Source organism: Ursus americanus, chromosome 22 (assembly GCF_024610735.1).
Source record: "Ursus americanus isolate L20-20 chromosome 22, mUrsAme1.1.p, whole genome shotgun sequence".
NCBI classification, from domain to species: Eukaryota; Metazoa; Chordata; class Mammalia; order Carnivora; family Ursidae; genus Ursus; species Ursus americanus.
In genome coordinates this window covers 34,620,445-34,635,217 of record NC_142148.1, presented here as the reverse complement: position 1 = coordinate 34,635,217, position 14,773 = coordinate 34,620,445, and the positions used below count along the sequence as shown (strand labels likewise).

The 14,773-nt window shown below is 43.6% G+C and overlaps 1 protein-coding gene across 2 annotated transcripts in view; it reads right to left on the bottom strand.

Annotated features, from left to right (window-relative positions):
• SNAP25 (synaptosome associated protein 25) overlaps positions 1-14,095 on the bottom strand; it is an 86,930-nt gene extending 72,835 nt beyond the window's left edge. The window contains exon 1 of one of the 2 annotated variants that reach the window (XM_045808963.2): positions 13,955-14,095. The gene's annotated coding sequence lies outside the window, so the exon portion shown is untranslated. The remainder of the gene's footprint in view (positions 1-13,954) is intronic. The other variant, XM_045808955.2, reaches the window with a different exon arrangement.
• Positions 14,096-14,773: the final 678 nt, after the last annotated feature.

Here is a 14,773-nt window from a genome sequence, read left to right as displayed (position 1 = left end):
TGGACCGATCCGAGCCTTTCCCTGAGATTTCTGAACACGGGCTACAGACAACAAATGGCAGTACCTTTTCCACAGTGGGTGCGTAGAAAGAACAAATTGGGTGCCATGTTTGTGGTATGTGGAAGGAGGAACTGGCTTTTTCCCAAGAGAAAGTAGAGTCAGTGTATAGAAGGAATCAGGGACAGGAGGCAAAGCGAGAGCCTCCACAGTATTTGAACACTTCTCTGCTCTTCCCGTGGTTTGGCTGTTCAACATTTACTTGCATTCTCTGAGCCAATTAATCTCCATTTTTGCCTAAACACCTTACATATGGGTTTTTGTCATGTGCAAAACCATAAGCCATACAGCCAACCTTTTCAGGAAGTTCTGGTTGGCAGCTGAGAATCATAGGAATGTTCCTACCTTGCTTTTACAGATGTTGGGTCACCATCCGAGGCCAAAGACCTCTGAGGGTAACAACAGACTGAGGGATTTCCGGCCTGCAGTGTGGACCTGTGCTGGAGAGAAAATGCGAAAGAGGTGGAGGCAAGAGTGGCAAGGCAGCCCAGGGCAGTGGGAGCAGCGTTCAACTGTGAGCTGAGAGCCCCGGCTGCAACACTCACCCTGCGACTCTGGTAAGTCATTTATCTCTGGGCCTGGTCATTTGTCATTTTTTAAAACAATTTTAAGGTCTGCCCCAGCAACTCAAATGCGTGATTCTACAGGAGAGGAGGGCAGGAAAGAAGAGCGATGTGAGCCATCAAGATCCTTTCTTTCCCCAAGGGCAGTTGAAATAAGAAATTGCAGGGATGCGTGAAAAGGGGCCAGGTCCCCTCCTTGTACCCATGACAGTTTATGGAGGGGCCCAAAAGAGGAGCAATGGGAATAGCTGTATCGTTTGCACAGTGGGGACATTTTCCTCTCTGGTATCCTTCAGAGGCTGCAGACTGCAGACTGGCACAGCAGAAAGAAGAAAGGGGCTGTCCTGTCATCTGGTGACATTTTACATTTTGATAAGTTCTGGGGGGAAGATTCTAGAAGCCAGAGATTGAGCTACTGTTGCAGGGGAAGAAAAATATAAAAAGGAGCCCTGTGGCCCCCACCCAAGACCCCTGTCCTCACGCCGTGGACACTCATCTTCCTCATCCCTCAAATTCATTCTCATGAGTAACTGCATCTTTATTACTAAGTCAGAGGGCGAGTAGAGACTTCTACCCAGTGGCCCAGGATAGCTCTTCTCTAAGTTCCTAGTCACAGCTTTTGTGACCACAGAGAACAGTGGAAACACCTTGTCCTTGTTAGACCCAGTTTAAGATGACTGTAAACACTTAAAGGAGCTACTAAGATCTCTAGGACATTGGTTCTCAAACTTGAGCCTGCCTCGGAATCACCTGGAAGTGATGAAAACACAGACTCCGCCCCTCCCCACTGCACTGGAGTTTCAGATTCTATAGGTGGGGGGTACAGCCTGAGAACGGCATTTCCAAGAAACTCTCAGGTGATGCTGTTACTGCTGGTCCAAAGACCCTCGCCTAAGAACCGATGTCCTGTAGTAATGGGTCATTGATTGTGGAGGCTCAGTAATATTGCACTTAGGATCTTAAGTTCAAACTCAAGTTTTCTCTCTTATTAGCTGTGTGGAAGAAGGAGGACCTATTTTCTGATGTTCAAAGACTCATCGATTCCTACCTTGTCCCTTGAAATGGGAACCTCCACTCTTTGGAAAGACCAGTAGTGGGAAGATAGCTTCTACGATCCCCTCCAAACCTTTCTTTATTTGCCTCAGCTTAAGTACTCTGTGAGATAGGAAATAGGCAGTGAGCAATCATAGCTCATCAACGCTCCCAACCCCCCCCCCCAACTTGGTTTTTTTTCTCAGCCTGCTCCAAGCTGCAAACTTCCTGAGAAAGATTCTGTGCTTTGGGAGGGATGGGTGGAGGAGGGAGGTAGGACCTTAGTTCTCCAGCTGTTCTGTCTGATTACACATTACCTCTGCAGCCCTTTCTCCCTTGGTGGGTCCCAATGTCTAGACTTGGAGCAGAACTAGTCTGGTTCTGGCTGCTGGTCCTAACCATTTTTACCCCAGTCCGGCTAAAACAAAAAGCCTGATATTTTCATCACTAACCCCTGCTTATGTGTCCACTGGTTCATGGAGGGGAGGGGCAGCACTTAGCACCTTGATAGGACCTTGATCAAACAGTATCTTCTCTAAGTAAAGAAAATAACACCCACCACTTAGAAGGTCGCTATGCAAATTAAGGATAATACTAGTTACAGTAGGGAGCACCTGGGTGGCTCAGTCAGTTAACTGTAAGGCTCTTGATTTCAGCTGGGTTCATGATCTCAGGGTCCTGGGACTGAGCCCCTTGTGGGGCTCCATGCTCAGCGCTGAGTCTGCCTGAGATTCTCTCTCTCCTTCTGCCCCTCCCCCTGCTTGCGCGTGCATTCTCTCTCTCTAAAATAAATAAAATCTAAAAAAAAAAAAAATACTAGCTACAGTAAACCACAACATAATAACTAGTACATAGTAGATGCTCAAAAGATAATGTGAGTTTCAAAAACTTTCCCCAAAGAACTCTCTTATCGTCTAGGCCTAGATTCACAGGACTTCTCCCAAAAGCAGAATCTGAGGTCATGGCCAGAAGCAGGGTTGTTTTGGGGGCCCGTTCCAACTCTGAAGAGGAATCATTCTGTGAATGCAACCTAGGAGCAACCACTCTGCAGCTCAGGTAGTCCCCGCGCGTTTCATATTTACTGGTTTACGAACAAAACTCAGGGTTTTGACAATGAGGCGAGACATGCAGGAATCTTGCACTAAGGCCGGCCGCAAGGAAGCACCTGTGTTTGCACCTCTCTGGCTGCGTATTGTGAGCACGTACAAAACACACACGCACACACACGATATTTAATAAGGAATCCAACCCTCCCCGACAAAAAAACCTACCACAAAGCTGAATACAAAATGAAGCCAACAGATGTAGCTTCAATGATGATTCACTAAATAGCTTACAGCAAATTTCCTTTTCTCAAGCTAAAGAATAGCAGGGAATTTTACATACCATCTCTTTTTAACTCCTTAAGGGCCTTACGTCCCCAGGCACCAAGCAAGAAGGGACCAGCGTTTAAAACAGAACTGAGCCTCTTGGGTCTTCAGACGCTATGCAATCCAGAGACTCAGGAGGGCACCCTAGGCAGAGATGCTATTCAAAGGCTTTTTGTCCCGGGAAACAAGCTGAGGGCTTGGGGCGGGGCTGGGGGATGGGTTGGCCCTGTGGTGGGTATTAAGGAGGGCACGTATTGCATGGAGCACTGGGTGTTATACGCAAATAATGAATCATGGAACACTACCTCAAAAACGAATGAAGTACTGTATGGCGACTAACATAACATAATAAACAAACAAACAAACAGCAACAACAACAACAAAACCAAAGGCATTTTTAAAAATCCTCCCCCAAATAGAAAAACCAAAGACCGTTGACACATTTTCCCATTTTATCATGCATGCTACACAAGCTAAAAAATAATGGGATACCAAGATCTGTGTCTTTAAGCAAACTCAACATTATAAAGACGAAAACAAGCCTATGGCTTTCACATAACCCGCAATAAAGAACACTGGAAATCTGGCATGGCAAACGACAGCTACCGGAACACGGTAACAACAGTTTTTTCCCCGGCTCCCAGAGTGGTGGAGGGAATAGCACTTGACAAGCATTAGCTCCTCTAAGTCTCATGACAACCACGTGACGTATGCAAGGCAGCTACTGCTTGCTTTTTACAGATGTGAAAACTGAGGCTCAGTTCAGGTTACGTCAATGGGTCAGGGTCATATAATTGCAGTCGCAGAAATGGGCCAAGCACGCAGCTACGTCTCTCAATCCAGTGCTCAATGAGCTTGTCTGGATACTTTGTTTCTCCTAGTTCCTCATACCACCATATCTCACCTGCCTTTTTAGCCCAGAGGACTGAGTTCTTTGGATTTTGCTGACTCGAGCATGCTTTCAGTGAGAAGATCTCAATGGATTGTATGCAACTGATGGGAAAACTCATGGGGTGGCAGGAAAAAAACAGACTTCGCAGTCAGAGACCAGAATTTTAAGCTCTTTTACGGCTGCCATAGAGATTCCATGAGATAATGTATGCCAGGGGTCTAGTGCACCATACCACAGTCATTCCATAAGTTAGTTATTTTTTCCTTATGGGCATCAAGTGGTATCCTTGTTCTCAGCTGGAGAAAGTAGGGTGCAGAGTAACTGACCTGTGGTTTTAGACTTGTTTCATGAGAAGGGTTGGGGAAAAAGAAATGCAAAATTCAGTCCTTAGTTGGTAACAGCTTTTTTTTTTTTTTAAAGATAAGTGGGACTGATTTAACACATCATGCCTCAGTTTACTTTTCTCTCCTAGGCAAGAGAACACTGGATGTTTGAAAGCAAAAGTTAGAAGCTGACGTGTTTGACGACATTTTCTGGGAAGCCAACTCAACCATGCCACCCTTCTAACAGAGAAGCAGCAAATATGTGACCCAGAAAATGAGAGTTAGCGGAAGCCACCAAGCTATCCTCCAGTGACTAGGATATGTGTGGACAGCAGCTTCAAAAATATCTTTTTCATCTTCATGAAAAGTAAAGACTTTTAGCCATAAATTATATAGGTCAAATAGCCTGGCTCTGTATGTAAATTGACTTAAATCACTCACAGCCAATGACTTTTCATCTCTGAATATAAACCTGCTTTTGGCAACGCTTTCCTTGAGAATCACCTGACTCTTCATTTGCATTTTAACCCCTGACTCATCGGCGATAAAAGAGCAGGTCAGAAAAAGAAATTATTTGCCAAAGTTTAGCAGCTAGTTGGGGCGAACATATGCGCTTCCTTGGGACAAAACTTCATTCCCACATTTAGGGTAAATCTGCATTCCTGAATTGTTCTGATTGTAACATTTGGTCAATAAAAGGAGGAATTACTTACAGTAATTTACAGTAGTAGAATTCTTTTTTTTTGCAAAGGGGTAGTTGGTATTCCCATTCACTCATTCGTTTCCTGTATACCTGGTGTGTGACAGGCACTGTTACCAAGGATTCAAAGACTGTTAACATATTGCCCTCACTCTCAAAAACTTTTATAGGCTGTTAAGGAAGAAAAATGCATATGTAATTACAGAACAATGTGAGAAATCATATAAGAGAGATGGGAGCATTGCTCATTGGTAGGAAGAGATAAATTTCTAAAGGCAAGAGATAAAGGACTAACACATACTTCTACTTGACCCTGAATCTTTGAACCTTGTTTCACGACATGGAGTCCTCAGAGGAGGGAAGTGGATTGGCTTGGGAAGTCCTATCTTTAAAAAGATGCTGCTCTTTCTCTCAGTCACCCTGTTCTTGCATTGTTCCATGACCTTTATAGTTGGGCTAGGTTTTCTGGCCTAGGAGGTACCACGTTCCTCGAAGCTTGACCTGTTTTCCCCAGGGGTGGTGGGAAGAATCCATATAGGGAGAGGTCCTAATAGACTGGGATACAGAAATGCAGACATGTACTTAAGGGAAATGTTAGTGATATCCTAGTTGATTGCCATGTCCATAGAGATAAATTTACATAAGGGCATATCTTAGACATTTACTGAATTCCTTGGTGGCCGAGGTGTTATTTATATTCTGTTTATGATGTAGCAATCTCTCTATGGATACTGACCACTCAGTAGAAACCTTCAATCAATTGCACATTTTGAACACAGAGCCAAGTTCTTTTCTAAGTTGCGTTAATATCTTAGATTCCAAAAGGGATCCTATGTGAAACATGTGTTCTAAAATAATTATACCTCAAAAGGGGATATGCCCAGAAAAACACCCTGAGGGCAGAAACAGGCATGCTTTATTTACTGCTCTATCTTCAGTAACCAGTACAGTGTTTTCCTGGTACATGACAGATGCTCAATAAATATTTGTTGAATTAATTAATTAACGAAGAGTGCTATAATGACAGTTGATTTATGTTTGAGGAATACAGGGAGAGTCATCTTGGAATAGGAAAAAGTGGGTATATCTGGTGATTTCTCTGGCCTAAATCAGGAATACATCTTGATTTCTAATGTTACAGCGAAGTTACATGAGGCTTTCCAATTAAAATAAAAAATTCAGGGGCGCCTGGGTGGCACAGCGGTTAGGCGTCTGCCTTCGGCTCAGGGCGTGATCCCGGCGTTATGGGATCGAGCCCCACATCAGGCTCCTCTGCTATGAGCCTGCTTCTTCCTCTCCCACTCCCCCTGCTTGTGTTCCCTCTCTCGCTGGCTGTCTCTATCTCTGTCGAATAAATAAATAAAATCTTTAAAAAAAATAAATAAAAAATAAAAAATTCACTCAACAGGACTATTGCATAGGCTTCCTAGCAGACTCACAGGCATGTATGTCCCTCTACTTTCTGTTTATCGATGGAGAAGTCGCAGTGTGAGTTCCTTAGAGCTGTCAGACCGATCTCGGACTAACTGCAGAGAAATTCAAGAAATACACTGCTTTGCAATTTGTCTGTCATTATTTTTTTGAAACTGTACAAAGATGAATATGAGGAAAGGAAATCAGCAATTTGGTCTGAGATTCTCCATAGGAAAGGAATTCTGTCCAACTTGGAGAATTCTCAGAGCTATAGGAAGGGATTTTATCTGAAATAGGAGCGAGGCCAGAGTGCAGGGCGACTCTGGCCTCAGGGGGGCACCTCCGAGGCTTTCATTTTCTCCAGTGCTGCCGTCAGTAAAGAATAGAAGACACTCGCCGAAGCCTGCAGGCATGAAAAGTCATCTCCGGAGTTCACAATCTGTGACTGGTGGTATTTGGATATAGGAAGCGATGGGAAGTGATGAGACCAGATGGTCATTGCGTAGAACCCACCATTTTAGCAGGAATAGAACCTTGCTTTTCAAGTGTAAAATGGACCATTTTGGAGGACGGACGAGGTGAGTCAGCAGAAAGTGCAAACAGTCTCAAGTTAAGACGGGAGAGAATTCGCCATCTCTGGGTAATAGGAACCAAACCAGGTCAACAACAACAACAAAAACCCAAAAGCAGAAGAAAAGATGAGTGAGTTGTTTTAGTTCCCCCTTCACATGAAACAGAATTTGGCTCCCTTTACTAGCTAAGAGGATCCTGTATATTTTTCCATGACCCCAGGAAGCAATCCATAAGGCTAGTGCAGCTGTCATGCAGCGTCAATCCGTGTTGACATTGCCATTCCCTCCGAATTTCTCGAGAGCGATCGTTAAGCGTTTCAAAGGAAACACGAACCCTTCAACAGGATTGTCCCCCATCTCTTTTAGGGGATACAGATTTGTTCTTATCGGTTTCTCACTCCCGAGGCTAACCTCTGAGAGTCAGCAGTAAGAAAATCAGTTAGGATCTCCTCTTGTAATACCATGCGTTACTCTAGTAAAAAGCTGTTCAAATGCTGCAGTAGGAACGGGATTGTAGCAACAAGGAGAACATGGCGTTTCGGGAACACGGGACTTGAATTCACACGTGATACTGAGTTTAATTAATAAACATTGTACTGCCAGCCACTGGCCTCTGAACTGTAAATCTCAGAAGCTCTAAGGCTTCCCCTTCTCCTTGTCCCTTGACCTTAAAGCTTCTTTTGAAATGCTATTTTATCTCCCCACCCCTAGCCCATCCATCAAACTCGATTAGTTTTTGAGCTAGCTACTAACATCATGTGATTCAGATCAGAAGGAACTGTTACATTTTAAGTACTTAAGAGCTCACATATTCTATGGAAGTGTTTTCGTTTTTCCAAGTGGCAGAAGAAGAAACAGGAGAAATGAAGAAATAGTAGCTAATAAATTGCTTTACGCCGGACACAGGAGATCATCAAGAGGGGTCTAGAAAGAATAAAAAACAACCACCAGTTAATAAGGTTGGAAAAAGAAATATAAGAAGTTTAGGCAGGTTGTAGGAAATAGTCTGTGCCAGACAGCAATACATCTGATTGAGAAGGATCCCCAAACCGCTGAGGGCTCAGCTCAGGGCTTTAAGGAACAAGCCAGGATTTCTTAAGTCTGACCATAAAGACTTCAGAAAGATGATGTCAAAGAAATTACTGGGAGGGGGGAAAGGGAAAGAGAGAGAGGGAGAGAGAGACTGAAGAGGAGGGAGGCTGTGTATATAAATTAATCTTATAATAGGGGAGGGAATCAGCTGAGATCAATAGATTACTGAACCCAGACCTATTACCCAGAGTTTTCAGCACCGATTTCATTAACTTCTGAATGGTAGGGATATTGGAAAGTATTAGTCCAGTTCTGTCATTCTACAGATGGACAAACTGAGTTCAGTGGTGGTTGAGAGACTTATTTAAAGATACTGTGATTCCCAAACAGGAAATTACAAGCAGATGCTTCAGGGCTAGACCCAGGTCTCCTGGCTCCTGATCGGCAGCATCCTTGCCGTCATGCCCTGCAGCCCAACTGAGGGAGGAAAGATATTGGAAAATAAATCATGTACATTCCCTGTGCCTGACTTGACCAATACGAAGCATGTGGATGATGCAAGAGGTTGCATAATAGACAGTTAATAGCTTATTCTGTGGACTCAGTGATCAAATTTATTTTTTTAAAGATTTTATTTATTTATTTGACAGAGAGAGAGACAGCCAGTGAGAGAGGGAACACAAGCAGGGGGAGTGGGAGAGGAAGAAGCAGGCTCCCAGTGGAGCAGGGAGCCTGACACGGGGCTCGATCCCAGAACGCCAGGATCACGCCCCAAGCTGAAGGCAGGCACTTAAGGACTGAGCCACCCAGGCACCCCAGAGTGATTGAATTTAAATCCTGGCTCTGCTCTGTGAGCTTAAGCAAGTTGCTTAGCCTTTCCTTGCCTCAGTTTGCTCATCTGTAGAATGGAAATAATAATAGTACCCTAATTATAGGGTTTTTATGAAGATTCAGTGAACTAACACAGGTAAAAGCTTTTACAATTAGTGGCTCACTCTTCTCCCCCCTAGGCCTATTCTGATTAATCATGGCTTTAGGTATCTCTGTTCTTCTACATCAGACCTATGGCTTATGAAATGTTGCCTAATATCATATATGAACTCATCCTATAACTGTGGTTTGCGTTATTCATTTAGAAATCAGAAACTGGTTGTTCTTTTATATTGGGTGAAATGCTTTGAAATCCTTGTGAAGAAAATTATGTAGAAATGAGTAGCTATTACCATTATAGCAGTGACAGTAATTCTGACACTGCAGCTCGAGTTCTCTGGAAATTTCTCTGAAATCTCTTTCCCCTTTTACAACTGTTTTTTAAAACTCTTTCTCCACTCACCATGTCCTGCTACACGTCAGTGCTATGCAGTGTCTCCTCCTTCCTTCTTGATACTTGCAAGGCCCTTTGCAATCAGTTTAAGAACCACCAGTTTGACCTCCTCTGAAACGTCACGATTTCCAAATTTCCCCCAGGGGATCATCTTGGAAATCAACATGTTATCCTAAGGATGTCTCACCTGCCAGTGTTTTGGTGAAGAACAGATGAGGATAGTCCCTTGACACTTCCAAGAGAGAACTGAAATAGCAACAAGATCTATGTCTGGAACTGCCACTTATTCCTCCACATGGAGCCACTGACTATTTCCGTTCAGCAGTTCTGACAGCATTTGGAATTCTGAAGCTCTGCTGAGACAGTAGTAACCACAAGATTAAAAATGAAATAGGTATAGTTCAGACCTCGAGCGAGTCCTGGAGTGAGGGTACTCAGCAAAGTCAGCGAGGGTGGTAGGGAAAGAAATACAATATTCTGTCCACCTCACTTCAGTTTTCCAAAATTTTACTATAGCTTTCCCCCCGCCCCCCCCCCCCCAGTTTTAGCTACTTGGGGCTGGCTGTATGTGTCATGTTGCCTGAAACACGCACAGAAAAGCTGGCCTCTGTTTTCATCCATCCATCCAGTGCATGTGACAAGGCAGACTACTCTGAGGGTGCGAGACAGTGTTCTGCACGTGTATCATGCAAGTGTACCTTCTGGGTACCTCTCATCCCTGGCTTCTTGACCCGCTTTGCAATCTTTCTGGTAGGTGCTCATCTTGAATAATTTGTTCTAGTCAATAATGAAAATTTGAAACTTACAATTAACTTCTGGGCAGGATTCGTAAGTCCGTGTGTATCCTGAGAAGGGATCTTAAAAGATGCCTAAATGAGGACTGATTTTTTTTTCTTCTAATTAATCATCCTTTATACCAATTTACTCCCCTCTCTTTCTGAAAGAAGGCAAATGTAATCCATTCCGGGAACAGGAGTTCTCAGTTGTTAAAAAGGACCTGGTTACTTTATTATATCAGCTTTTACTCTGAAATCAACTGTAGAAAATAATGCATGAAACCATCAACTTGGTATTCAAGGCCTTCCATGGAAGGCTTCAAGTCTCTGTTCTAGCATATTCCCCAGCATAAGCTTCTCACTACCCAAATGGATGGATATTTGCTGTCCATAACCTGGGCTTACTTGTAGTTCTGCCTATGCTGTAACTTTTACTCAGCAGATCTCCCCCATTTCTCCAACCTCCAAAAACTAGCTGATGTACTGCCTCCTTGCTCAGATCATTCTAGTCCAATGCAATAGTGTCCTCCTTAGAGTTTACCTTCCTTATTTCTGGTCACATTCACTGGGCAAATTATTATATATTCCCTTCGTGATTTTTCTTCCACCATTTTATTGTATTTCATTCTGGTATTATTTATTAATTTTTGTTGTTGATTGTTCTTACTAAGATTACTACTTGCTAAACTTATTGAGGTCAAAGACCACATAAGCATGAGACTTTACATCCTCCATGGGGTTCATTTATGTATCTGGTGCTCACCGATTGGTCAATATCTTCCTATCACGTTGGTCCCTGGTGACGAGGGATGACATTGCAGAAATGTATCTACGCTGAGGCTGACAACACCAATTCTCTTACCTTTATAGAATTGAAAAGCAATTCCATAATGTGAGAAAGATTGTTTATTCATAGTATATCATATAAAAAGCAGATTTATCTATTTTTATCCTTCACGTCTCCTGTCTCAATCTCCTTCTCAAGTTATCTCGCATTTCTACTGATCATCAAAACCTACATGTTCTGCTGAAGGCTGGCTGCTATGGGAAGAGGTGCCACTGGCAGAAATATCAGTTATCAGGGTGATAACCATCACTCTGGGGTAAACACTTAGAGTTTAGGAATGTCTTTAGATAAGCTAATTAAGGGGCAGTTTATTGTGTTTATGCACACGTGGTTGTGCATGTTTAACAAAGTAGGAATAAAATTGTAAATTCTTGGGAGATTTTACCATGGAGAGGTTAAGAAGATTATAAATTGTTTCATATTCTGAATGCCAAGGTGATAATGCAGAAAATGCCAATGAACAAACAAGCAGGTACCATCAGAGGGTCTGCATGAATGTTTCCTGGCACATCCTGATGTCCATCTGCTCCGGCTTCTTCTTGCCGTATTGCCCTAGATGTTTAAAATTTGAAATAAAAAATCTCTTCATTTTTTTGCCTGCAGCTTATCAATAATATAAATGTTAAATTCATGCTTCAATTATGTTTTTCTTTAATTTCTCAGTAAGCTGTTTTAGAATTAGCTCCATAATTGTGCACATCGCCACTTTTTTCCAGATCTTTGCCCTTTGCCAGCTTCGCTGCGGTCTTCTACCTCCACCCCCCATTCCCTCCAGTCTTCCACTAGCAAACAAACCCAGCAGTAATTACTAATGTCCAAGCACGTAATTCCGGCAGCGTTAGGCTTTTTCATTTGACGCAACTACGCAGAGCTGTCTGGACATGCAGCATGAAGTCAAAGCATTTTTAAAGACCTACCCATCTCTTCTCCCCTCCTCCCATCACTAAAACACAGTTGTTTATTTCGTTTGCGGATTGCAGAGTTATAAAATTTTTCCATGCAGTTATGTACCCCTGAATATTAATTTTACATCCATATACAGTAACAGATCAATATATACTCATATGGAAACACATGGTTATCCATGAAATTGAAAAAAAATTAGGAAATAAATAAGTGGGAATGAAAGTACCTCCTCTATATGGACAGGGCATTTTAGCAGCTCTAGTATAGAAACGATTGGAGTTATGACTTACAAAAACAATCCAAGATCTTATTGTGAGGATTTTCAAGGATCATGACAGTGTTTCTTTTAATGCGTTGCATAGATTCCTACATATGACGCTGTTACTCTTATTTAACAACTATTCAAATAGTACAGTTTTGCTCCTGGTCATTTTATGCCAATTTTAGTTATATCAAACAGCAGGAAATATCCTTGTGGTAATTTTTGTTCACTCAGAGGCCCCAAGCCTCAGAGTAGAAAATGGTTAAAGTACTTATCACTGTCTCAGCAAAATCCCGCAGTGCCGTAATAGAAATCGCAGCAGATCTTTAGGTCAGAGTCCGGTTTCAGTCTAACACCTGCATTACCCTGAAGGACACAGTTGGATTTTCCTGAGCAAAACCAGTCTTAATGATGTCCAAATCAGAAACTATTCAGCCTGAGATAACTAATGTCTATAGGAAATACGTCCACTCACCCTGAAACCATGGCCAAAGAGATTAAATCTATACCCTGTAGGACCTGTAATATTTCTCAGAGATGTATTTTTGTGAGTGTGTGCTTATGTTCATGCCTAATTACAAGGATGAGGAAGAAGGGAAAAGAAGAGGGATTCATTCTTAAAGTTGATTCTGCTTAGTTCACCTACCCCCATATTTTTTTTTATCAACTAGAAATACATATAGAAATATATTACTCCTGTAAACAGATCATGTTGGTATCTTCATATAGACCTCATTCATGCCCACCCAAGGTCTGCAGACAAATATACTCTGTGTTAAAAACAAAACCAAACAAAACCCTTGATATCCAACTGGAGAATGAATGCAGATTTTTTAAAAAATAAAAATGTGCTTATTTTCTAACTAAAGAAGGGGAAGAGGGTAACATGAAAATTTCCACAAGTAGACTTATTTTTTTGAAGCTATGAAGGAGCTGAGGGCCTGCAAAGGAGTCCTATAGGCAGGATTTATTTTTTTCTTTTTTAAAATTGTTAACCTACTATGCCTTCTCTTTTAGGGAGTCTCTGTGAGACCCGGTTCTCAGAGAGGCAATTTGTCCTCCAGCCCTGAATACCCAGCTCTGGCCAGGCATCTCTGCCTCAGGTAGCTGCGGCGCTGCTGCCGGACCTCTGTCCGCGGTGCTGAAAGGTCGAGAGCGCCCGCGAGGTCCCTCGGTATTGCTGTCCAGGGTGCTGACTGCGGGCCGCCGCAGTCCCCCAGGCGAGCCCACCCCCGCCTGCCCTCCGCAGAGCCCTCCCACACAGCACAGTCCGCCCGCCTCCCGCCAGCCTGCAGTTGACGTGGAGCAGGCGGCATAAATCAAGTCCGCGGGGCATGGAGGCTGCTGTCGCTGCTGCAGCTTGGCTTGCCCGGGGCGGGAACTCCCCCTTCTGCTTTCGCCTCCCCAGCGCCCACAACCTGCCTTCTCCCTAATTCTTCCCTGGATAATAGCGTCTTAAAGACAATAGTCAAAATAACAGGATCAGAACGACAAGGTTTGTTTGTTTTGGTCTACAGAAAAAAAAAAACAAAACAAAACCAAAACAGCAGCCTAAACATCTCTGAAAACTGCATCGCAAAATGGAAGAGAGAGTGCCACTACTGTTTCGAAAGAGTAAGTTATTATTCGGTTCATATCCTTGCGCTTCCACCCCATCGCTCCATCTGCAGTGTCCCCATTCCTCCCTTCCCCAAGCAGCTCACCTCGAAAATACTTTATAAAGCCCCAGACCGGAGCTATCCCAACGCGCACACACGGAATACCGCACCCTAGGTGCACAAATACTTGTATTTGCCCAAGCTCACTTGGTCTTCCTGGCTGTGGTCCCCTCTGGGTATGCAGCCATCCAAAGCCAGAACCACGACCCGAGGTGGAGGCTCCTTACCTTGGCTTCTTCAGAGGGTGGTGTTCGCCCGGCCCCTTGCAGGTTGCAAGTGTGGAGGAGCCGCCAAGCAGGGAGGGAAGGAGAGACAGCGCCTGACCTCCCCGAGGTTTCGTCTTCAATGCAACGTGAGCTCTGCCCTCATCAAAGATGGCCGTCCCTTTTGACGTCAGCAGCTTTTAATAGCCCTCTCCAGGAGGGGCGGGGAGGAAGTGTGTTGAGGGGAGGGCGGAGGGAGGATGGAGGCTGGCGGTGGGAGGGGAGGAGCCGAGTTGTGCGGAGCGCTTGACTCAGCTCCCTGTGCGCTTTACTGCAAACCTTTGTATTTTAGTCTTTTATAAACACCTCAACGGGACGATTCTTATGACTCCATTTTAACACCCGGTGTTAGGCAAATACATTTATCTCGCGACTGGTTTTCTGATATTCTTTATGTGTGTATGTATATGTATATATGTGTGTGTGTGTGTATTGTTATATATGAGACATATATGCGATTATATATAGTCCCCCCCCCCCCCGTTGAGTTGTCTTTGGTTGAGTCATAGAAGGGGAGGGGAAGGAAGAGGAGTAGAAGAGGGGGAGGGAGTCGAGGAGATTTCAGCGGCAATTTGTTTTTTCTAAAGAAGCGGCTCCGAAGGGGCATCCCTGTCAACCCTCACCAGCTCCATATATGGCCAGGCTACGTGGGCTGCTATTTTTATGAGTGATTTCTTCATTTTATCAAAGCAGCATCCAGCGCTTGGAGTTTGCATTAATGTGGTCAGTTGGGGAGACAGACTCGTACACGTTATTTTAAAGTACGTCAGAGCAATTATCTCT